The 24,109-nt window shown below is 38.6% G+C and overlaps 1 long non-coding RNA gene across 2 annotated transcripts; it reads left to right on the top strand.

Moving 5' to 3' along the window:
- Window positions 1-623: 623 nt before the first annotated feature.
- LOC141279093 (uncharacterized) lies at window positions 624-23,291 on the top strand. 2 transcript variants are annotated; one of them, XR_012332849.1, is made up of 4 exons: window positions 624-695; window positions 12,074-12,177; window positions 12,606-12,699; window positions 23,280-23,291. It is a non-coding gene; the product is annotated as an uncharacterized lncRNA (long non-coding RNA). The 2 variants fall into 2 exon arrangements; XR_012332848.1 differs by lacking the exon at window positions 624-695 and adding an exon at window positions 9,275-9,418.
- The last annotated feature ends 818 nt before the right edge of the window (window positions 23,292-24,109 follow it).

Raw genomic sequence — 24,109 nt, 5'->3', positions numbered from 1 at the left:
TCATGGTTAAAGAGAAAAAGTATCACAGAAAATCACTTTGTATCCAAATATTTGCTTGTATCTCAAAATATGACATTCCATGGTGGCCACATTCTACCTTAAATTACTTACTGAATGGTATCTGTTGGCTTACTGATTGCTAAAGCCAAGAACAAAAGCAAAAAGGATATAATTCTCCTATTCATATGTCGAGGTCAGAATAGAGAGGCTGACTCATCATAGAGTTGTTATAGCAAGTCATAGGCTTTTCTGCCATCAGTCTGTTCATTTGTTATTATGAGTTATACAATTGCTGTTTTTCTTCATTCAAGGCAGAAACATAAGGACTAGGCCAGAGAGAGTAGAGTCCTTAATGGCTCTTTTCTCTTACTTCCCTACTTGACAGGCTAGTCAGTTGGCTTACATAGCCAGTTGGACACAAATGCCTTTGTCATCTCGCCTCCTCATGCCTCCCCACTTTAATTACTTGTCAGTGTGCTTTTGTCTCTTGTCTTTTGAGAGGGTTGGTTTCCTGAGCACATATGCTCTCTTTTTTGCTAGATATGACATTTGCCATAGTACAGTTTAGTTTAGTGTATACTTTAGTAATTTACCTACTTTAAAGAAGTCACTTTCCCTTTACAGGCAGACCTCAAGAGATATTGCACGTTCAGTTCCAGCCCACCTCAATAAAGCAAGTAACACAACAAAGTGAGGTACACAATTTTTTTTGTTTCTTGGTGCTTACAAAAGTTATGTTTAGACTATACTGTAGTCTATTAAGTGTGCAATAACATTATGTCGAAAAAAACCCAATGTACATACCTTAATTACAAAATATTTTATTGCTAAAAAGTGCTAACCATCATCTAAGCCTTCAGGGAGTCATATTTTTTGGTGATAGTAACATCAAAGATCACTGATCACAGGTCACCGTAACAAATACAATAAAATGGAAAAGTGAAATATTGGGAGAACTGCCAAAATGTGACACAAAGACACAAAGTGAGCAAATGTCATTGGAAAAATGGTGCAGAGGGCTTCCCTGGTGGCTCAGTGGTTGAGAGTCCGCCTGCCGATGCAGGGGACACGGGTTCGTGCCCCGGTCCGGGAAGATCCCACATGCCGCGGAGCGGCTGGGCCCGTGAGCCATGGCCGCTGAGCCTGCATGTCCAGAGCCTGTGCTCCGCAATGGGAGAGGCCACAACAGTGAGAGGCCCGCGTACCGCAAAAAAAAAAAAAAAAAAAAAAATGGTGCAGAAAGACTTGTGAAACTAAGGGTAATCATCAGATCCATTAAACTTGTAACCTGCCTTCACTGATTAAGCTCCTTTAATTGTTGCTACAAAAAACTTGCATATCCTCCAAGCATCAAGTAGCCTAAACAATAAATTGTTTGCCGAGTTGTTTTTCAAGAACTTGGATCCAGCTGTGTCCAGTTCAAGCTCCAGCCAGTTAACACTGGTTAGGACAACCGACCTTCCAACTGGGCATGTGCAAGTGTCCTCTTGGTGACCTTTTGATGTCAGAGGACCAAAAACTCCACCCACAGAAAGTACTAAGGCTGCCATTTTTTGAACATGAGTTACATAAAGAAGTTTAGTTGCATCTGCCCAGAATGAAGATTATCTCACCTTTTTCTTATTTCCAATCACCTTTCCCCATGCTTCCCACACCTCAGCTTTATCCCATAAATATCCTGAGCACCCGAGTTTGAGGAGGCAGATTTGAGATTTGTTCTCCCATTTCCTCGCTTGGCTGTCTCGTGAATAAACTCTGCTGCAAACCTCAGCATCTCAGCCTTTGGCTTGCTGTGCATCAGGCAGTTGAGCCTGGTCTGACAACCCTTGCTCAGCACTGCGTTGCCACAAACCTTCAACTTGTAAAAAAAAAAAAAAAAGCAACATCTGCAAAGCACAATAAATCAAAACAAGGTATGTCTATTTTCATATTCTTCCCAACGATTGAAGATCCTGTAAGGATAAGGGACTTTTGTTTTTCAAACTCCAAATGCTAGTATATCTAGTTTTTTGTAAACATGCTGACTCAGCGAAACCTTCCCTGATTTCATAATATTTCCCTTTTCTGTTCCTTGGCAGTATTATTTAGAGTACCTATTTAATATCTTATTCTATTCTTTCTTACTCTCAGCTTACCTACCAGAGGTTCCCAAATCTGTCGCATATCAGAAATGCCAGGGGAAACCCTAACCCTATAAATTCTGATTCAGTAGTCCGTGAAATACCCAAGAAACCCTGTGTTTAAAGCCCCTGCAGTTTTCAAAATTCTTATTCCACACCCCCACCAAAGAAAAAAGGAGACTGCATTGCATAGTTGGTGTGAAACAGATTAAAAGGACCACAATATCTATAACGGTGTGGCCTGGGAATATAAGTTTTTTTTTAATTTTCTGGTGATCCTGAGGTAGACGCCATTGACAGAATTGAGAACATTTGTTAGCACCTTGTAGCAGTAATAGGGGATGTTAAAGTGGAGATGGCAATATAGAGAATACTGATGTGGCTGGAGAACACAGGTAGGGACTAAAGGTTAGATTGGGGTAAAGGGATAAGAACTCTTAAATGCTAAATTAAGGAATTTGGATTTATTTTGTAAGTAGTGAACACAAGAGCTTCTTAGAAAAGGAGTATCATGATTCAGCCACAATTTTTGAAATGTAATTCTGAAAGCATTAGAAGGATGGAGTTGATGGGAAGACTAGAGTCAGGTAAAACCATAATGGACCAGAGATAAGATGAGGAGGTCCCGATTAATGAAAGAGGGAACATAAGGAATATGTATAAGACAGCAAAGAAATACTGTCAGGTGTTAGAGTGGAGATGAAGGGTCAAATGGTGGAAGGGATCGAAATGATTCAAGTCTTTAGCTGGATTACAGGAAGACTTATGATCCCATTAACTGAAAAAGGAGGTCCAGATTTTTTGTTTGTTTGTTTTTGTTTTTGTTTTTGTTTTGCAGTACGCGGGCCTCTCACCGCTGTGGCCTCTCCCGTTGCGGAGCACAGGCTCCGGACGCGCAGGCTCAGCGGCCATGGCTCACGGGCCCAGCCGCTTCACGGCATGTGGGATTCTCCCGGACCGGGGCACGAACCCACGTCCCCCGCATCGGCAGGCGGACTCTCAACCACTGCGCCACCAGGGAAGCCCAGGAGGTCCAGATTTTGAGGGAAAGATGATGAGTGTAGTGATGTATTTCTTATTTGAAAATCAAACTCAAGTTGATTTTGGAAAGATGCTGAGTAGCCAGTTGGAAATTAAGGTCTGCAATTCACGAGCAGCCAAAACTGAAGAAGTAGGTTTAGGGTCATCCACACAGAGATACTACTTAAGATTGTACACAAAACTACTTCTCAGGGAATTTGGATATTTTGAGATTGAGGGGGTTGGGATGAATTGGGGCCTTAAGTTTGAGGGTAGGCTGACTGTATCTTCTATCCCTCCATTGAATTTATGAGCTTAGTGAAGAGGAAATTGTGAAGAATGTGAGAAGGTGTAAACCAAGAAAAAGTAAAAGGATTATCTAGCAACATTGATGCCTGTCAGTCTATGCCAACTGGTGTAACAAACAGCCCCCAAATCTTAGTGGCCTAACACAATAACGATGTATTTCTCACTTATGTCACAGTTCAATGAGGGTTAGTGGAGTTCAGAGGGAGCAAAAGTTAGGGTGGGTGAGGGGCTTTACTTGGCTCCATGTACCCACTCGGGGACCCCAGTTTCGTTACTCTTCAGCTGTGGTGTCTAGACCACCCTGGCTTCCTCCAACAAGAGAATGAGGAAAGAGGCATTACGGAGGATTTGTAAGACATTTAGAGGTCAGGCCCAGAAGAGGTATATCTCACTTCTACCCACACTCCACTGGTCAGAACTCAGTTATAGGGCTTAAACTAACTGCAGGAAATGCTGGGAAATGTATTTTGCTGCATGCCAGCTGGAAAATAAAACAGATTTGGTGAGCACATGAAAGTGTTTCTGCCACAGTCTTGGTCACCACATACCTATTTTACCCCCTCCTCCCATATGCAGAACAAAATCACCACCTCCCATGAGAGACAGCCCCAATTTTCCATTCAGTCACTGCATCCAGCCCAAACACAAGGATCTCTGAGTAATGATCAGGCCCTCCACCAGGTCCAGATGGGATTTCTCAAGTTCTTGTAAACTATGAACTAAAAAAGCCACAAATTATCTGCCTCTCAACACACATACTCCCAAAATTCAGTGGTGGAATGGGCACATACTTATCACCAAAACACTCCCATTTGGGAAGAGGAAACAGACATGAGTTAAAGCAATCCTAAAATCCTGCTCAGCAGACACTATGAGAGCCTACCACTCTGGAGTGTGGAGTAGGTGAAGATGTTCTTGTACAGACCCTGATTCTACTCTTTGGGAGAACTCCTTTGACTATTTTATCCATGGCTACTGTCTCTACCCACTGGGAGCTTCTTCCTTGTCCAACGTCTCCTTTGGCCATGTCTGAAATGGGTACTTGGGAGTACTTCCTTCTTACAGACTGCACAGTTTTTACAGGCTGCTTCCTATTGGAACAGGTTGGGAGCCCAAGAGTTGTCTTGCTACTTAAACAATCAAGATTTGTTTTTAATCCAAGCTTGTTTCTTTGGTAATACAGTTCCCTCAAAAGCATAGAATATTTCTGTTCTACTGTATTCATGTTCATCCTGTTAGCTAAGTAAACATCCCCCAATTTTTTTTCTAGACATAATTCTCAAATATGCTTTATTTCCTCACTCTGAACCTTGCTATCTCAATTTAATGGCAGTCACCTCAGTGCCATCAATCTTGATTGGAAAACCACATCCTTAATTTGATCTTTGCCAAATGCTTGGATATAATGGGTTTTTAAATTTTTTTCAGTCTTATTTTCTACTGATTGGGGCTTAGTAATGGTCATCTTTGTTAACTCTTCAAGGCCCCAAATTAATAGTCTCTATTACTTTAATTTCTGCTTGCTAAGGGGCCAGTTCTTTCCTGACCTTATCTATCTTTTGAAATATTTTTCAAAAATTAGCCAACAGTAGTCAATACACTACTAAGTTGATTCTTTCCAACTATTTCCTCTAGAGCTATTTGTTCAACAGAGATATCATCTGCCTCCATAATATAAGTGGTGACCGTTTTATCAAACCATTTGCTACTATATAACATGGATTGTCATCGTTTGTCATTTTTTCAGCCTTTAACATTAGTTTCTTTGCTACCTACCCTGCCTCGCTAACCAATGCCATATAGTTTAGGGTTTTATTATATAGCAGCCCAGTGTTGGTAACAATTTCTGTACTAGTCAAGATATCCTAGCTGCTATAATAACACCAACATCTTAATGAGTTAAATTATAAAGGTTTCTCATGTCATAATCAAAGCATGTTAGGGTCAAAGGGGAGCTTAGATACTCCCAACTGTAACATAATGGCTTCTGTTATGGGCTTGTGTTCCCCTCAACAAAATTCATTTAAGTACTAACTTCCAGTAACCTCAGAATGTGACCATATATGGAGACAGGGTCTTTACAGAGTTAAGTTAAAATGAGGTCATGAGGGTGGGCACAATCAAATATGACTATGTCCTTAGAAGAGGAAGAAATTTAGAAACCCATCTACAAGCCAGGGAGAGAGGCCTGGAACAGATTCTTTGCTTAAGGCCCTCAGAAGGAACCAAATCTGCAGACACCTTAATCTTGGACTTCTGGTCTCCAGAACTGTGAAAGACTAAAATCTGTTGTTTTAAACAACCCAGTCCATGGTACTTTCTTATGGCCATCCTAGCAAACTAATACGACTTCCTAGTCGCCAGGTGTCATGCAGCCAGCAAGTGGGGAAAGAGAGAATGTGAGAATCTTGAAGGAGATCTCAGGATCATTGCCTGGAGATTTTAGGGGCTTTGCCTCTATATCATGTCTACCCCCATAGCATTAGCTAGAACTCAGGCACATGGACTCACCTTATTGCAGGAGAGATAAGGAAATATTTAGCTGTTTGCCAGAGATAAAAAGGAAATGGGTTTGGTGAGCCCATTAAAGTTTCTGTGCTAGAGTGGCCTAGCTCAAGTTGGGTAGTTTGAATTTGAGGTGGGAATGATTCTCTACTCAGACCAGCAATTAGTGTAATTTCAGCAGAGAACTGGAGAAGGAAGCAGAGGGAAGAGATTTTTCCTTCATTTATATATCACTCTCCAGTTGACTTTTCTCAGTTTTTACTCAATTCATTTGGTCCTCAAAATAGCCCATTTAAGTATCCACTGAACAAATATTTGTTGAATTCATTATACGTATTCAACACAAAAGAGACTCTCCCTTAATTTCCCAGTCCACTAGATGTATGGTTGGATAGGTAGGTACATAGTTGTAGGGATATTATTGTACTTATTTTATTTATAAGTAAATACAGTCGCAGAGAGATTGACTTGAATAAGTCATATAGTTAATAACTAATAGTCAGTGTCTTTTAAAAAATATGTATGTATACAGTGCCTGGCAGGCATGTAATAAATACTAGTCATCTCACTCCACCCTTTGCTTTTACATGCCGTGTAGTTTTCACAGATTACACAGGGTAATCAAGTATATTAAAACTGTAAGTGAAAGGTGCATTGTAGAAAGCATGATTATGTTAAATGCCTCTAACTATATATATATATCACTTGTTCTGTGGCACCACCATCAAGTGCAAACTCCTCAACCACACGTTCAGACATGACTGCCACACACTGGCCCTTCCCACCTGAGCTGCCCAGCTGAAAGGACTCTGCTGTTCTCACCATTCATTCCACAACACATGCTATGAAACACCCCATTCTCTTGTGTTTGCTTATGCTATTTTTTGCCCATCATGCCTATCTGTCTAAATCCTACCAATTCCTCAAGTCTCTTAGGTGGTCTCCTCATAACTTTCCCTGCATATTTCAGCTGACCTCAAGCCTCCATTATCTATCTGAACTCACTATTTATAATACTGTTTTGGCATACCATCCTTAGACTCCCCTTATATAACATTTTTATGCTCAATGGCATTAGAATAAAGCATATTTTTATATTTCTAAACTTCAGGGCATTCAAAATTCATTTTGTGTTTTTAAGTTTGCATGAATCATTTACTTCTTAAAAAGTCATAAGTTGGAAGATTTTTTTTCAGTGTGGTGTCTAGATAGGGCCTTCTCTGATCAAAAATGTGAAATAGGTTGCCTTGTGTGGCCCTTCCAATCTTTTTTTTTTTTTTTTGCACTTAAAAAAAAAGAACCCTATAGCATTTTCCTCCCACTGTCAAGGTTGCAGGGCTTCCTTGGCCCGGTAGGTCTGCCTGGAAGAACCCCTGTGGCCATAGACATTCTTAGTTTTCCTCATCTCTTTGCCAACAATACGTATCTGTCCCCTCTCCCACCCCCAGGTAGCCAAACTTAATCAGACACATTTCCAGTAAGATACAGAGGCTAAACGTGACAGCAGTTTCATGGTTGCAATTTCATGACATCTAAGATTGTTTGCGCAAATTGTAGTCAGTGAGGTAACACTGGAAGTAGGAGGGCAGCATGTGAAGAACTTTTGATGTCCCCAAAAAGATGAAACCATATGCTATGCCATGGACAAAACTCTGGTTCCGTAAAATATCATCAGTGTAAAGGGGAAAAATTGATTTGAGTAGTAAAACATCATAAAGCATGGAAATAATTTTAATTCAGAGATCTTGTATCCCTATTGTAGCTTTGTTCATTATTAGTTTATGGATATAGAGCATGATTATAGAGAAGCTGACCAGCTACCTAATACAAAAAGTTCATTGTTGCAAAAACAACAACAAAAGAACTGCTTTGGGACTTAACATTTAATAAAAGAGACAATAACAAACAGTGCTTTAGAGGACCACTTTCTGTTTAACAGTAAGGTAGCCTAGTAGAAAAATAACGAATAGATTTAAGCATGGAAAGCATCTTCCTTCTTTGCAGGTTTGCTTCTGGTAGGGACACAAACATAATGGTCCAGGCCCTGAATATAGTCCAGGCAGGCTCTGACCACCTCTGAGACAGAGCTGGGAACAGGCAGGTTGTATTTTTAGGTTATGAGCTTCAAGTTCCTGGAGACTATGTCTTGTTGATTCTCTTGGCTCCCTCTTGCACAGTACTACATGCATTTTTGATACTCAAATATCCTTCAGTTCTGATATCGGAAACCTGTCTGTCTTTGTTCATTTATCTCAAGAACAGAAGAGAAAACTTCACCTATACTCAAATATTCCCATACCATTTAAGGTCCACAAGCTGAGAAGTCTTCCCCTACTCCATCATAAAATATTTTATTATGCCAATTATGGGGAACCCAATCACTCAAATAATTCATAGTGAGATGGAAAAAAGTACCTGGAGAAACATGGGGAATAATCATAAAACTAGCCATGGATGTGAATACAATGATATAAACACCTTTCTAATTTCAATAATTCCTTATTCCTGAAAATAAAGGAAATTATTCATTCCTCCCTTTTAACTACAAATATAGATATAAGTGCATTTAAATAGAGGAGTTAGGTTGAGCATAATAACCACCAACTTTCATTATGGATGAGGTCAATTCAAAGAGAGAGAAAAAGACAAAAGCTAGTCACGTTCTCTCTCTCATAATAATTTACTATAAATGTATAGTAAATTAAGCTTCACAAAATTTTATTTAATTTTTAAATAAAAATAATTTAAGGTCTTCACTATAAAACCGCAAGATGAAAAAAGTAGGCTTTTTATTTAGGGAACACACCCCCCCCCCCCGCCCCGCTTATAAGTATTTCAAAGCACATCAAAGGATAAATTGTTAATTACAGAGCTAAGATGGCATATTGATTACCTGCAAATGTTCTTAGCTCTGTTTTCCTCTATCACACAAAAATGGAGAAAATTTGTATTATTCTTTTTGTTTTCCATTTTAACAACTTTACCACCAACTACTTAATATGAACATGTTTGTGAATCTTACAAACAAAACCCTGTAATCTGCTTTTTTTAAAAAGTCTGTTTAATAGCCTTTTTGTAGTTAGAAATTCTTTTCATCGTCTTTGCTGTGTTACAGAAAAAGGCAATCTCAAATCTTATTATAAATGACAAAAAGGATTTTTAAAAGAAAAAACTAGTTTCAATGATGCTTTTTCAACTCATTGCAATAGAACCTCTCTGATACACGAATGACAATGTTTTTGTACAGTTTCTCATTAGTACTTTCATTTGTTCTGTATCTCACCTCTCTAGCTTCAAATATGCTAAAGGAACATGCAGAATCACAAAGAAGCACACCTTTATGCCTTTCAGTGGGGAAGAATTAAGTCCTGTGGCTACATCTCTGAATGATAGTCAGTTTTGCCTTCCTTGAATTCTCCATCTGACCTGGAATGTGCACTCGCAAATAGAAGTGATGAAAACAGGTAGAGGACTGTCATAGGTCCATCTGCCCCCATTTATGGCTGAGTCAATAGGATCTGCTTGTGGCCCCATACATATGTGTGAGGACAGGAGAAAGGAGGAAATGCAAAGAAACGACTTCTCCAATCCTGGCTATTTGAACACTAAAAGATACCACATACCCACTTACAACAACTCACTGAAGGTTACTGCAGATCTCTGTGCAAATAAAAACATTAAGCCTAAAAGAGTGGCTTTTCTAGTGCTTCAAATAGACAACCCACATCCTCACAAAGAAAGTAAATTCTCGTTTATTTAAAAAATGTCTTATGTGCTTAGAACCAAAACCCTCCTCTAAACAATATCATATGGTAGAAACTGAAAGGAACAAAGGATGTTTTAGTAACTGGGTCTTGTTGTGTTAAATAAATGCAGCATGAAGTTTACATATTTATGTGGGCGTAATGATGTAATCCAATCTCAGAAAACTCATACAAGATGATGCTGGGTTCTATGCATTCCTGAGCACTGAGATTAACAATGTGCTTATATAAGACTACACATGTTGTTGGTTAAAAAAATATAATATATTGCCACCTTTATGGGAAAAAAAATGAAGACAAAGACAAGCCATTTGTATAAAATATTTTGATCAGTTCTCTGTTAGCTTAAAATTGAATTACTCAGTTTTCTCCTTCCAGTTTAAGATTATCCAACAAATTTTCTCCAAGCATTTATAATTCAGGCTGAATCTTGTTTTCATATTCTTATTTCTTTCATTTTACCCTAAAATTTCCTCTTTTTTTTTTTTTTTTTTTTTTTTGTCCTTTTGTATTTTGTATAAACTACTGCAAATCCTCTTTGGACAACAGGGGAAGCACGGCCAATCACATCTCTTTCCCCAGTCCCAAGAAGCAGAGGGACTCAACTCTACCTTATTCAGAGGCTCTGTGCCCAAAGCTCACCTCCCAGCTGCCTCAGGAAAATTGTTCAGCCCTGACAGCAGCTGCGCTCTGAGCTTCACAGTGTCCGGGAAGAGTCTGGGCAGTAATCCATGTCTGTGCACATTAGAATCACCAGGTCTAAAACCTGGCTTGAGGTACATACAGAACCACATACTTCATGTCAGAGTTGCCACAATTAGACTTATCTCAATTCCTCTCCTTCTTCCAGGTAACTTTAGCTAACTGAATCGTCCCTTCCTATCTCTTCCCCAACATTATTAAACGCCTAAACGGTAGGATTATGGCCCTAACATTCTTTGTACCCCTCTTTGCATTCCCAAGGATTTCATCCAATGTTGTACACATAATAGCTAATGCTTATTAAGCACTTACTGTATGCCAGGCCCTGCTGTCTGCACTTAACATGTATTATTGCGTATAATCATTTCAACAGCACTATGAAGTAGCATTAATTTTATCCCCATTTTACAGATGACAGAACTAAGTCACAGAGGTGTTCAAATCCATGTTTGTAAATAGTGGAGCCAGAATTCAAAGCCAGAGTGTACACTCCTAACTGCCAAGCAACACTTTCTCCCACTAAGCACATCACAGATGCTTAATCAAATTTTAATATGAGAATAGGTGATTCCAGCAAGCAGGATCATGAAAATGTAGGAAAGCAGTTTAAAGGCCAATTCTTCAAGTAAAAAGAAAAGTATCTTTGATAACTCAGACATTCTGCCTTATATCATCTGTTCAGCCACTGAGCAATGGCATCTCTTGAAACAGATTATGAGCACTGCCCTCACCTAAATGATTGCAGTAACTTCTTATGTGGCCTCTCTGTCTCCAATCTCTCCCTCTTCCAAACCCTGTTCTATACTTTCCAAATTGACTATATTAAGGGTTCTTATATAGACCAGATCAGAATAATTTAGTAAAATCATTGACCTCCCTTATTTGTCTCAAAATTCAGCCTCACTGAAGTAGGGACCGTATCTTTTTATTTCTGCTAAATTGCTTTTCAAGTAGTAGACTCTCAAAAATTTTGAAGGTAGTTAAATGAGGGCCTTGTCAGGTTTGGCTACTCTTTGGAACACAGAGTAGAGCAATCCCCATTGGCAAGATATTCTGGGAAGAGGCAGTGGTAGATATATGCACAATTATGCATACATAGGCAGTTTACCTTTGATTCTATATTTTTAGGAATGTGCTCAGCTACAAATAATAGAAAACCCAACCAACAAGCTCAAACCAATAAAAAATTTCTACTTCTCACATAACAAGATCAAGGGTAGCATTTGACAGGATCAGTTCTGCTGCTCAAATATGTTCTGAGATTCAGGCTCTTTCTACTCTTCCCCTTTACCATACTCAGTTTACTGCTTTTCCTCAGCCTGATTTTCATCTTATGTTGAAGGATGACTCTGGACATCATATCCATACCCAGGGCAGGAAAGAGGGGACGTGGCAACACCAGCCACCCCTCCTACCAGGAAAGCAGTACTTTACCAGAAACCCCTACTCCCACCCCAGGCAAGGTGTTACTTACATCTCATTGGTCAGCAGTTTGTCACATTTTCCAGATGTCAGGAAATCTGGGGAAGTAAATTCATTTTCCTAGCGTCTTTAGTGAAAGGAGACAAGAAGGAAGGGAGTTGGAAATTGCTGTGGGTCAGCCAACCAACAGTACCTGCCACAGAGTCTTCCCTTCCCATCTTCTTCCCCCAGGAGAGCATCATTTCCAGGGAGTTCACATGCATGTGCTCTTTCCACCATCTCTTAACCAGTCTACATATCAAAACTATTTCTAAGGAAAGAAGATGGAACTTACGGTAAGTTCTGAGTGAAAATGACAGCTTCAGTATTGACATGTTAAAAGAAACCAAAGTCTTAAGCTAGCCTCTGTCAGTGTCTCTCACCACATGCACTGTTGCCATTTGGGTAGGATAGTTCTTTCTTACACATGACTGACTGCTCATGAAGAGCATTTGCCATCATCCCTGTCTCCTGCTCCAACTGGCTGTAGTAATCCAAGTGTCTCTTCCCATTTCCAAATGCCCCGTGAAGAACTCCCAGTTGAGAACAACTGAGCTAAAGATTGGAGCTCCCAGGTAAAATGTCAGAAACCAACAGTTAGGGACTGAGTAAGGAACTGAGTTGGGGAAGAGTGTGGAAAGGAAATTTTGAAGTGTAAACAAGACCTTCTCAGAGCCTCTTGAAAAAAGAGCCTAAATAACTTTTCTTCACTCTTTGCTGTTAGCTCTTAAGAAAGAAGAGATCATCTGGGGTCCTTGTCTGACCAACATCACTGCATTCCACAATCCATCAAAGACCACAAATGGAATGAGAACAGGGTGAGTAAAGCAGGTTTGCCACTCAGTTTAGAGAATGGCCAAAGAAGCAGACGTTTACACACATGCACCACACATACACACACACAAACACGTTTGCTTACACAGATGTTTTTTAAAAAACAGTTTTATTGCCAGGTCATCCATACACCATATAGTTCACCCCTTTATAGTGTGCAATTACAGTTTTCAAAGTGGATTTTACTTGTGTCTGGGGAATGAAAGTGTTGGAGTAGGTGGTCTCTAAGAGCACTTGCAGCTCGGGGATTCTGTAGCTTGCCCTCCTTATGAGGAGATGGAGGGTCATGGAGAGGAGACTGACTGGCTCTGCAATCAGTGCTGTAGGCAAAGACTCTTCACCTGCTTCAACACCCTTGCACCAAACACTTGGGGAATGTGGTGTCCCTGAGCAATAACCATAACATTTACAAACTGTACTGTCCTGCAAAGAGCTCAAAGCTAACGTCATTACCTTACAGAAGTATTTATTTTCATAATATGCATTAAGTAGGTAGGGGTTAAGTATCATTACCTTCACTTCAGTAATAATGAAAGTGAAAAGTATTGGTTTAGAGTGGCTTAGTCAAAGTCCCACCATTTATCACTGGGTTAACTGAACTGAGGTTTCCAGTGAAAGTGCTCTGCTTTTATCTCTTAGGAGAATAAACTTTAATGGCAGTTTTCCACAAAATTGAAAAGCAAAAATTACAATAGAATACAATTCCTTTGTAAAAAATTCTTGATGTGTTCTTTCTAACTTAATCTTTTGTTACTAACAATGAAGATTTAGCACTTGTGTAGCACTTTTAATCCACAAAGCACTTTTCAAATGTTAACTAATTAAACATCACAAGCACCTTGGAAATGAGAAAGTTCTTTTATTAGACTTATATGCTTCCTCTAACATGTATATTAAATACTTTATTTCAAGTTTATCAGAATATTTGTGACACCGATGAAGAAAATCTCATTTTAACTAATTAATTGTCTTCTTTACAGAATGCAATAGAAAGTGTTATTGAAAGTATTCATTAGATGTTCTGAACTTTTCATTTAAATAGAATAATATAGGGCTTGATGCTCTTAATATATATTTGGTGTGACATATTGTGATTTGAAAGCATAATAAAGTAATATGAATTTGATTGTTTTAAATCAACCCTTGAGAGAGTACAATAAAATCACCAAAATTGTTAATATTGATCAAGCCTCCTCTATGCCAGGCACAATTCTCAATGGTTTACATTTATCAGCTTATGTAGTCTTGCCAACATCCCTATGATGAAGTATACAATGATCCCCATTTCACAAATGAGGAGACTGAGAGAAGAGAAGTTAAATAATGTGAACAAGGTTAGATAGCTAATAGGGAGCCTAGCCAGGCAGCCTGGCTCCAGAGTCCATGCTCTCAAGATCTAAAGTATACTATTGAAATCACAACAGAGAGTAAGTTTGTTTTTGGTTTTTGGGGTTTTTTTGGCTACGTTGGGTCTTTGTTGCTGTGTGCGGACTTTCTCTATTTGCAGTGAGCGGGGGCTACTCTTCGTTGCGGCACGCGGGCTTCTCATTGCAGTGGCTTTTCTCATTGCAGAGCACAGGCTCTAGGTGTGCGGGCTTCCGTAGTTGCAGCATGTGCACTCAGTAGTTGCGGCATGCAGGCCCTAGAGCGCGTGGGCTTCAGTAGTTGCGGCATATGGGCTCAGTAGTTGTGGCTCATGGGCTCTAGAGTGCAGGTTCAGTAGTTGTCGCACACAGGCTTATTTGCTCTGCAGCATGTGAGATCTTCCCAGACCACGGATTGAACCCATGTCCCCTGCATTGACAGGTGGACTCTTAACCACTACGCTATTAAGGAAGTCCCTAGAGTAAGTTTTTAAAAAGACTGTAAGTTAAAGAACCATGGACAGTTTCTAAGGTACAATCTCTCCAGGCCTCTAAGAAGTCTTAAACATATTTAATTGTAAATATGGAAAATAAGCTAAAGTTCTGGCACCATCACAGGTTTGGGGAAAACGATGATAGATTTCATATTTTCAGTATGGATTTTAATGCTTGATAATTATATTAAAAATATTCTCTGCCACTAACGACAGTTAAATTTTTGAATTTTTAATTTGTCAGTTTGTCTGTTAATAACTTCTAAAACAACTGTTAAACTTAACACTGAGTGGGGAAAAAATGCCATATGTAAAATTTCTTCTTTAGATATGTAAAGTACCCAAGGATTTGTATGTGTGTGCATGCTCATGCGTGCGTGTGTGTGTGTGTGTGTGATATAAGGTAAGAACAAGTGAAGTAAGGCCTTTATATTAGGAAGGAACTAAAAATGTAACTAACCTTGGTCAACGTATATTGTTTCAAATATTATAGTAAATTCAGTGGATATTTGACAAGCATTCTCCATGAACACAATATCTATTAAGTTCTGCTACAAATCTTTAGCAAGGAAAAAGAAAAATATTTATCTGTAATTGAGTATATTAGTGTAAATATCTTTTTCTGTTTTGTTTTTTGAGGTTTTTGGGGTTTTTTTAACATCTTTATTGGAGTATAGTTACTTTACAGTGGTGTGTTAGTTTCTGCTGTATTACAAAGTGAATCAGCTATATGTATACATAAATCCCCATATCCCCCCCTCTTGCATCTCCCTCCCACCCTCCCTATCCCACCCCTCTAGGTGGTCATAAAGCACTGAGCTGATCTCCCTGTGCTATGCAGCTGCTTCCCACTAGCTATCTATTTTACATTTGGTAGTGTATATATGTCATTGCTACTCTCTCACTTTGTCCCAGCTTACCCTTCACCCCTCTCCATGTCCTCAAGTCCATTCTCTACATCTCCGTCTTTATTCCTGTCCTGCCCCTAGGTTCATCGGAACTTTTTTTTTTTTTACATTCTGTATATATGTATTAGCATACGGTATTTGTTTTTCTCTTTCTGACTTACTTCACTCTGTATGACAGACTCTAGGTCCATCCACCTCACTGCTAATAACTCAATTTTGTTTCTTTTTATGGCTAAGTAATATTTCATTGTATATATGTGCCACATCTTCTTTATCCATTCATCTGTCGAGGCACACTTAGGTTGCTTCCACGTCCTGGCTATTGTAAATAGAGCTGCAATGAACATTGGGGTGCATGCGTCTTTTTGAATTACGGTTTTCTCTGGGTATATGCCCAGTAGTGGGATTGCTGGGTCGTATGGTAGTTCTAGTTTTAGTCTTTTAAGGCATCTCCATACTATTCTCCATAGTGGCTGTATCAATTTACATTCCCACCAACAGTGCAAGAGGGTTCCCTTTTCTCCACACCCTCTCCAGCATATATTGTTTCTAGATTTTTTTGGTGATGGCCTTTCTGACTGGTGTGAGGTGATACCTCATTGTAGTTTTGATTTGCATTTCTCTAATGATTAGTGATGTTGAGCATCCTTTCATGTGTTTGTTGGCAATCTGTATATCTTCTTTGGAGAAATGTCTATTTAGGTCTTCTGCCCATTTTTGGATTGGGCTGTGTTTTTTTGATATTGAGCTGCATGAGCTGCTTGTGTATTTTGGAGATTAATCCTTTGTCAGTTGCTTTGTTTACAAATATTTTCTCCCATTCTGAGGGTTGTCTTTTGGTCTTGTTTATGATTTCCTTTGCTTTGCAAAAGCTTTGAAGTTCCATTAGGTCCCATTTGTTTATTTTTGTATTTATTTCCATTTCTCTAGGAGGTGAGTCAAAGAGGATCTTGCTGTGATTTATGTCATAGAGTGTTCTGCCTGTGTTTTCCTCTAAGAGTTTTATAGTGTCTGGTCTTACATTTAGATCGTTAATCCATTTTGAGTTTATTTTTGAGTATGGTGTTAAGAAGTGTTCTAATTTCATTCTTTTACATGTAGCTGTCCAGTTTTCCCAGTACCACTTATTGAAGAGGCTGTCTTTTCTCCATTGTATATTTTTGCCTCCTTTTTCAAAAATAAGGTGACCAGATGTGTGTGGCTTTATCTCTGGGCTCTCTATCCTGTTCTGTTGATCTATATTTCTGTTTTTGTGCCAGTACCATACTGTCTACTGTAGCTTTGTAGTATAGTCTGAAGTCAGGGAGCCTGATTCCTCCAGCTCCGTTTTTCTTTCTCAAGGTTGCTTTGGCTATTCAGGGTCTTTTGTGTTTCCATACAGATTGTGAATTTTTTTGTTCTAGTTCTGTGAAAAATGACAGTGGTAGTTTGATAGGGATTGCATTGAATCTGCAGATTGCTTTGGGTAGTGTGCACATTTTCACAATGTTGATTCTTCCAATCCAAGAACACAGTATATCTCTCCATCTGTGTGTATTGTCTTTAATTTCTTCCATCAGTGTCTTATAGTTTTCTGCATACAGGTCCTTTTTCTCCTTAGGTAAGTTTATTCCTAGGTATTTTAATCTTTTTGTTGCAGTGAAAAATGGGAGTGTTTCCTTAATTTCTCTTTGAGATTTTTAATCATTAGTTTATAGGAATGTGAGAGATTTCTGTGCATTACTTTTGTATCCTGCAACTTTACCAAATTCATTGATTAGCTCTAGAAGTTTTCTGGTAGCATCTTTAGGATTCTCTGTGTATAGTATCATGACATCTGCAAACAGTGACAGTTTTACTTCTTTTCTGATTTGGGTTCCTTTTATTTCTTTTCCTTCTCTGATTGCCATGACTAAAGCTTCCAAAACTATGTTGAATAATAGTGGTGAGAGTGGGAAACCTTGTCTTGTTCCTGATCTTACAGGAAATGGTTTTACTTTTTCACCATTGAGAACGATGTTAGCTGTGGAGTTGTCATATATGGCCTTTATTATGTTGAGGTAAGTTCCCTCTATGCCTACTTTCTGGAGAGTTTTTTGTTTTGTTTTGTTTTGTTTTTCTGCGGTACATGGGCCTCTCACTGTTGTGGCCTCTCCTGTTGCAGAGAACAGGCTCTGGATGCGCAGGCTCAGCGGCCATGGCTCACGGGCCTAGCCACTCCGCGGCATGTGGGATCTTCCCAGACCGGAGCACGAACCCATGTTCCCTGCATCGGCAGGCAGACTCTCAACCGCTGCACCACCAGGGAAGCCCTCTGGAGAGTTTTTATCATAAATGGGTGTTGAATTTTGTTGAAAGCTTTTTCTGCATCTATTAAGATTATCATATGGTTTTTATCCTTCAATTTGTTAATATGGTGTATCACACTGATTGATTTTCATATATTGAAGAATCCTTGCATTCCTGGGATAAACCCCACTTTATCATGGTGTATGGTCCTTTTAATGTGCTGTTGGATTCTGTTTGCTAGTATTTTGTTGAGGATTTTTCCATCTATATTCATCAGTGATATTGGCCTGTAGTTTTCTTTTTTTGTGACATCTTTGTCTGGTTTTGGTATCAGGGTGATGTTGGCCTCGTAGAATGAGTTTAGGAGTATTCCTCCCTCTGCTACATTCTGGAAGAGTTTGAGAAGGATAGGTGTTAGCTCTTCTCTAAATTTTGATAGAATTCACCTGTGAAGCCATCTGGTCCTGGGCTTTTGTTTGTTGGAAGATTTTTAATCAGAGTTTCAATTTCAGTGGTTGTGATTGGTCTGTTCATATTTTCTGTTTCTTTCTGGTTCCATCTTGGAAGGTTGTGCTTTTCAAAGAATTTGTCCATTTCTTCCAGGTTGTCCATTTTATTGGCATATAGTTGCTTGTAGTAATCTCTCATGATCCTTGTATTTGTGCAGTGGCAGTTGTTACTTCTCCTTTTTCATTTCTAATTCTGTTGATTTGAATCTTCTCCCTTTTTTTCTTGATGAGTCTGGCTAATGGGTTATCAGTTTTGTTTATCTTCTCAAAGAACCAGCTTTTAGTTTTATTGATCTTTGCTATTGTTTCCTTCATTTCTTTTTCATTTATTTCTTATTTTATCTTTATGATTTCTTTCCATCTGCTAAATTTGGGGTTTTTTTGTTCTTCTTTCTCTAGTTGCTTTAGGTGTAGGGTTAGGTTGTTTGTTTCAGATGTTTCTTGTTTCTTGAGGTATGATTGTATTGCTATAAACTTCCCTCTTAGAACTGCTTTTGCTGCATCCCACTGGTTTTTGGTCATCGTGTTTTCATTGCCATTTGTTTCTAGGTATTTTTTGATTTCCTCTTTGATTTCTTCAGTGATTTCTTGGTTATTTAGTAGCATATTGCTTAGCCTCCATGTGTTTGTATTTTTTACATTTTTTTCCCTGTAATTGATATCTACTCTCATAGCATGTGGTCGGAAAAGATACTTGATATGATTTCAATTTTCTTAAATTTACCAAGGCTTAAATTTGTGACCCAAGATATGATCTATCCTGGAGAATATTCTGTGAGTGCTTGAGAAGAAAGTGTATTTTGTTATTTTTGGATGGAATGTCCTATAAATATCAATTAAGTCCATCTTGTCTAATGTGTCTTTTAAAGCTTGTGTTTCCTTATTTATTTTCATTTTGGATGATCTGTCCATTGGTGAAAGTGGGGTGTTAAAGTCCCCTACTATTATTGTGTTACTGTTCATTTCCCCTTTTATGGCTCTTAACATTTGCCTTATATATTGAAGTGCTCCTATGTTGGGTGCATAAATATTTACAATTGTTATATCTTCTTCTTGTATGGATTCCTCGATCATTATGTAGTGTCCTTCTTTGTCTCTTGTAATAGTCTTTGTTTTAAAGTCTATTTTGTCTGATATGATAATTGCTACTCCAGCTTTCTTTTGGTTCCCATTTGCATGGAATATCTTTTTCCATCCCCTGACTTTCAGTCTGTATGTGTGCCTGGGTCTGAAGTGGATCTCTTGTAGACAGCGTATATATGGGTCTTATTTTTGTATCCATTCAGCCAGTCTATTTCTGTTGCTTGGAGAATATAATCCATTTACATTTAAGGTAATTATCGATATGTATGTTCCTATTACCATTTTCTTAATTGTTTTGGGTTTGTTTTTATAGGTCTTTTCCTTCTCTTATGTTTCCTGCCTAGAGAAGTTCCTTTAGCATTTGTTGTAAAGCTGGTTTGGTAGTGCTGAATTCTCTTAACTTTTACTTGTCTGTAAAGCTTTTAATTTCTCCATCGAATCGCAATGAGATCCTTGATGGGTAGAGTAATCTTGGTTGTAGGTTTTTCCCTTTCACCACTTTAAATATGTCTTGCCACTCCCTTCTGGCTTGCAGAGTTTCTGCTGAAAGATCAGCTGTTAACCTTATGGGAATTCCCTTGTATTTATTTGTTGGTTTTCCCTCTCTGCTTTTAATATTTTTTCTTTGTATTTAATGTTTGATAGTTTGATTAATATGTGTCTTGGCATGTTTCTTCTTGAATTTATCCTGTATGGGACTCTCTACACTTCCTGGACTTGATTGACTATTTCCTTTCCCATGTTAGGGAAGTTTTCAACTATGATCTCTTCACATATTTTCTCAGACCCTTTCTTTTTCTCTTCTTCTCCTGCAACCCCTATAATTCAAATGTTGGTGTGTTTAATGTTGCACCAGTGGTCTCTGAGACTGTCCTCAATTCTTTTCATTCTTTTTTCTTTGCTCTGCCCTGAAGTAGTTATTTCCACTATTGTATCATCCAGGTCTGCCCTGAAGTAGTTATTCGCACTATTTTATCTTCCAGGTCACTAATCAGTTCTTCTGCCTCACTTATTCTGCTATTGATTGCTTCTAGAGTCTTTTTAATTTCATTTATTATGTTGTTCATCATTATTTTTTTGCTCTTTAATTCTTCTAGGTCCTTGTTAAACATTTCTTGTATTTTCTCCATTCTATTTCCAAGATTTTGGATCATCTTTACTGTCATTACTCTGAATTCTTTTTCAGGTAGACTGCCTATTTTCTCTTAATTTGTTTGGTTTGGTTAGTTTTTACCTTGCTCCTTCATCTGCTGCCTATTTCTCTGTCTTCTCATTTTGTTTACTCTGTTTGGGGTATCCTTTTCGTAGACTGCAGGTTTGTAATTCCCATTTTTTTTGGTGTCTGCCCCAAGTGCATGAGGTTGGTTCAGTGGCTTGTGTAGGCTTCCTGGTGGAGGGGATGGTGCCTGTGTTCTGGTGGGTGAGGCTGGATCTTGTCTTTCTGGTGGGCAGGACTTCTCCAGTGGTGCGTTTTGGCGTGTCTGTGAACTTAGTATGATTTTAGGCAACCTCTCTGTTAATGGGTGGGGTTGTGTTCCTGTCTTGCTAGTTGTTTGGCATGGGGCATCTAGCACTGGAGCTTGCTGGCCGTTGGGTGGAGCTGCGTCTTAACGTTAAGATGGAGATCTCTGGGAGAGCTCTCACCGATTGATATTACATGGGGCCAGGAGGTCTCTGGTGGCCCAATGTCCTGATCTCAGCTATCCCACCTCAGAGGCTCAGGTCTGACACCCGCCTGGAGCACCAAGACCCTGTCAGCCACACAGCCATGTACATGGGGATCTTCTTGCCTTTTGGGAAGTCTGAGGTCTTCTGCCATCATGCAGTAGGGGTTCTGTAGGAGTTGTTCCACATGTAGATGTTTTTTTTGGTGTATTTGTGGGGAGGAAGGTGAATGTCTACATCTTACTCCTCCACCATCTTGAAGGTCACCCTGCAGTAGGAGACTCCACTGAAGATGCCAACCTCCTCAAGAGCTAGAGGTGCAGAGGCATATTTTTCAGAGGGTTTGCAGCTTACTTTTTTTTTTTCTTTTCCTTTGTGCTTTGTCAGGTTTCACTTGTTCACAGGGTGCTTCATGCAGAGGCATGAAGAACAGAGTGCCTAGTGAGAAATGGCTGCGCTAACACCTCAGCTTGGTGGGCCAGGCCATATTAGTGTAAATATCTTGACAGAAATCTATCATCTTATCTATAATTGAGTATATTAGGATACATATCTTGATAGAAAAAGAAATGTTCATTTACTGTGATTTAATGTGTCAAGATACATGACTTAACATCTAGGTTGAATCAAAGTTTAGTAACATCCTGTGATAATTTGTCTTATTTTACTGTGAATTAGGTTTATACTTTAGTTCGAATAATGACCTTGAGTAGCTCACTCATTACAACACCAAAAGAACCTAAATGATGAATGTAGATTTTTTTTCTCTGTCACCAGTATTATATAACCGTGGCTGCATTGTATCATCGGAGTTTTAAAAGTCAACTTTGAGAAAACTACAGTATTCTCACCTCCTTGTGGAACCAGCACAGAGCAAATCCTCAAGGCTGTTTTCCACTTCTCTTTTCTTTCTTCTCTCACCACAACCCCTCAACGCTGCATCTCAGAGGCTAAGAGTCTCAGCCCTAAGAAGCTATGTATGGTCAAAGACATTAGAAAATAACTCACATTTTAAAAACACCTTAGCTATTATATCACTCATTAGGAAGACGTATGCATCATACCCTTTTGTGACTTTTTCCCCTCCTGTTAACCACTCCATCACTTTGTCTGTACTCCTGAAAGTGTAAACATACTCTCATGACCATTAAAAGCAACAAAATTAGTCATGGAGCTTACAAATCAACCACGTCAATGATATTTCAAAATTCTTATTAAATTGATGTCAGCTTTATTAGCCCTCTACCTTGAACAACTCATTTCCTTTGCTTCACCAGAAGGACAAATATTGTTAAAGGTATATATCAAAATAAGAGCAATAAAATTTAGCAATGATTAGAGAGTGCATAAAAAATCACTAAAACATTTTATACTTACCTTCAAGAATGGAAAGTTTTTCTTTTACTTTCTCTTTGTTTCTGAACTACAGTTTCAAGAATGGGAAACCTTGTACCTGATATATGTGTTATGTAAGGCTGACGATGATAACGCCACTCACATGCTCTTATAAATCTTAAGCAGAACTCGCTAACTCCAGATATGGAGCCTAACCATCAAACAAATCTTCCAATTTAGGAGTCAATCATTTTGATAAAAGAACCAAATTTGGTGATGTTAAAAGAATGTTACAATAACAAGGGGAAAATGTGACAAAACAGTAGGGCACACTATATTCTAACTTGTCTCACTGGGGAATTAATGTGCTGTAATGTTTGATCACAATCTAGTTCTAAAGTGAAATGATTGTGTGACAAATGAGCATAACACAAGTGTCACAAGGACTGTCTAGATAGTGAGGGGGTGTTTCATGCCTAAAAAGGACAGCATTCTATGTTAATAGTGGAAGAAGTACTTTTTAAAATGTTTATTATATTTTGATTATAAAAGTAATATTTTCCTATATATGTCTACATAGTTGAGATTATACTACATATAGAATTATACACGTATTATATGTGTGTATGTATATAGAAATTTTTTGTCCTGCTTTTTCATCTAGCATTATGTCTTACATTATATTTTCTTAAGAAAGTGTTTTGAAAGTGTAGTTAAGGGATCCTTATTCTGCTACACACCCGAAGTCAAAAGGAAGGAAAAAAAAACAGTGAAAAATGGGCAGCCAGCTGAATGTGCCACAGTGCTAAAGCAGAACTTTCATTTATTTTAAAAAAGGTATTTTAAAACCTTATCTTTATTATTGATCACTTGAGCTCTTCACAGGTCATATATAGATAAGGTTGTGGCATGTAGGTGCATTACTCTTTATGTTGCAGATAACAGAAAACCCAACTCAAGCTGCTTTAAACAGTGCTTAAGGAGCTGAAATCCAGAAGCAGTTCCGACTTGAGGCAAGGCTGAATTTAGCAGCTTCATGGATTTTAACTGTGAGGCAACTTGTCTCCATCTCCACACTTTACCTTCCTTGCTGTTGCTTTTATTCTCTAGCTCCATGTCTTTGCCCCTAGTGGCCCCATCTGCAGCAACTGCACAGCTGATATCTTAATATCTTGCCAGCCAAGAAAAGAAAAACTCCAACAGTCAAATACAAATTTTGGTTCAGGATATTTCTGGTCCAGATTGGATCACATGCCTAACTCTGAACCAATCACAAGGGCCACAGGGAAGAGACACTGAAAAGCCAAACAAGGTCCAGTCCAGGGCTGAAAATAGGGTAAGTCCCACCTACCAAACTTTTGGCTAAGAATAGAGAAAGATAGGATGGGAATGAATATTGCCAGAAAAAATAAAATAAAATCATAAAATATGTACTCTGTACCAGGCTATTATTGTCCCACTGTTGTTGGCTCAGATCACACCTTCCTTGATTCATAGTCTTTACAAATAAAATAAGAAATGTGAAAAAATAGTAGATAATTCATAAGTGAACAGCTAAGATAACTAAGAGTATTTGGATTCCTTACCCAAGGAAAGGAAATTTTAAATCTGATCCAACAGACTCCATAAGAATAGTTGTAAAAAAAAAAAAAATTATGATATGCTTATCACTTCACCATGGCTTAGCATGGCAGAATTAACCCGGCCTCTTACCCAAACATTCTGTCACACATGAGAATAACAACTACAACAAGGGCTAACTGATACT

Source organism: Tursiops truncatus, chromosome 7 (genome assembly GCF_011762595.2).
Source record: "Tursiops truncatus isolate mTurTru1 chromosome 7, mTurTru1.mat.Y, whole genome shotgun sequence".
Lineage (NCBI taxonomy): Eukaryota > Metazoa > Chordata > Mammalia > Artiodactyla > Delphinidae > Tursiops > Tursiops truncatus.
The sequence above is the reverse complement of the archived record's forward strand: the minus strand, read 5'-3'. Positions and strand labels throughout refer to the sequence as shown.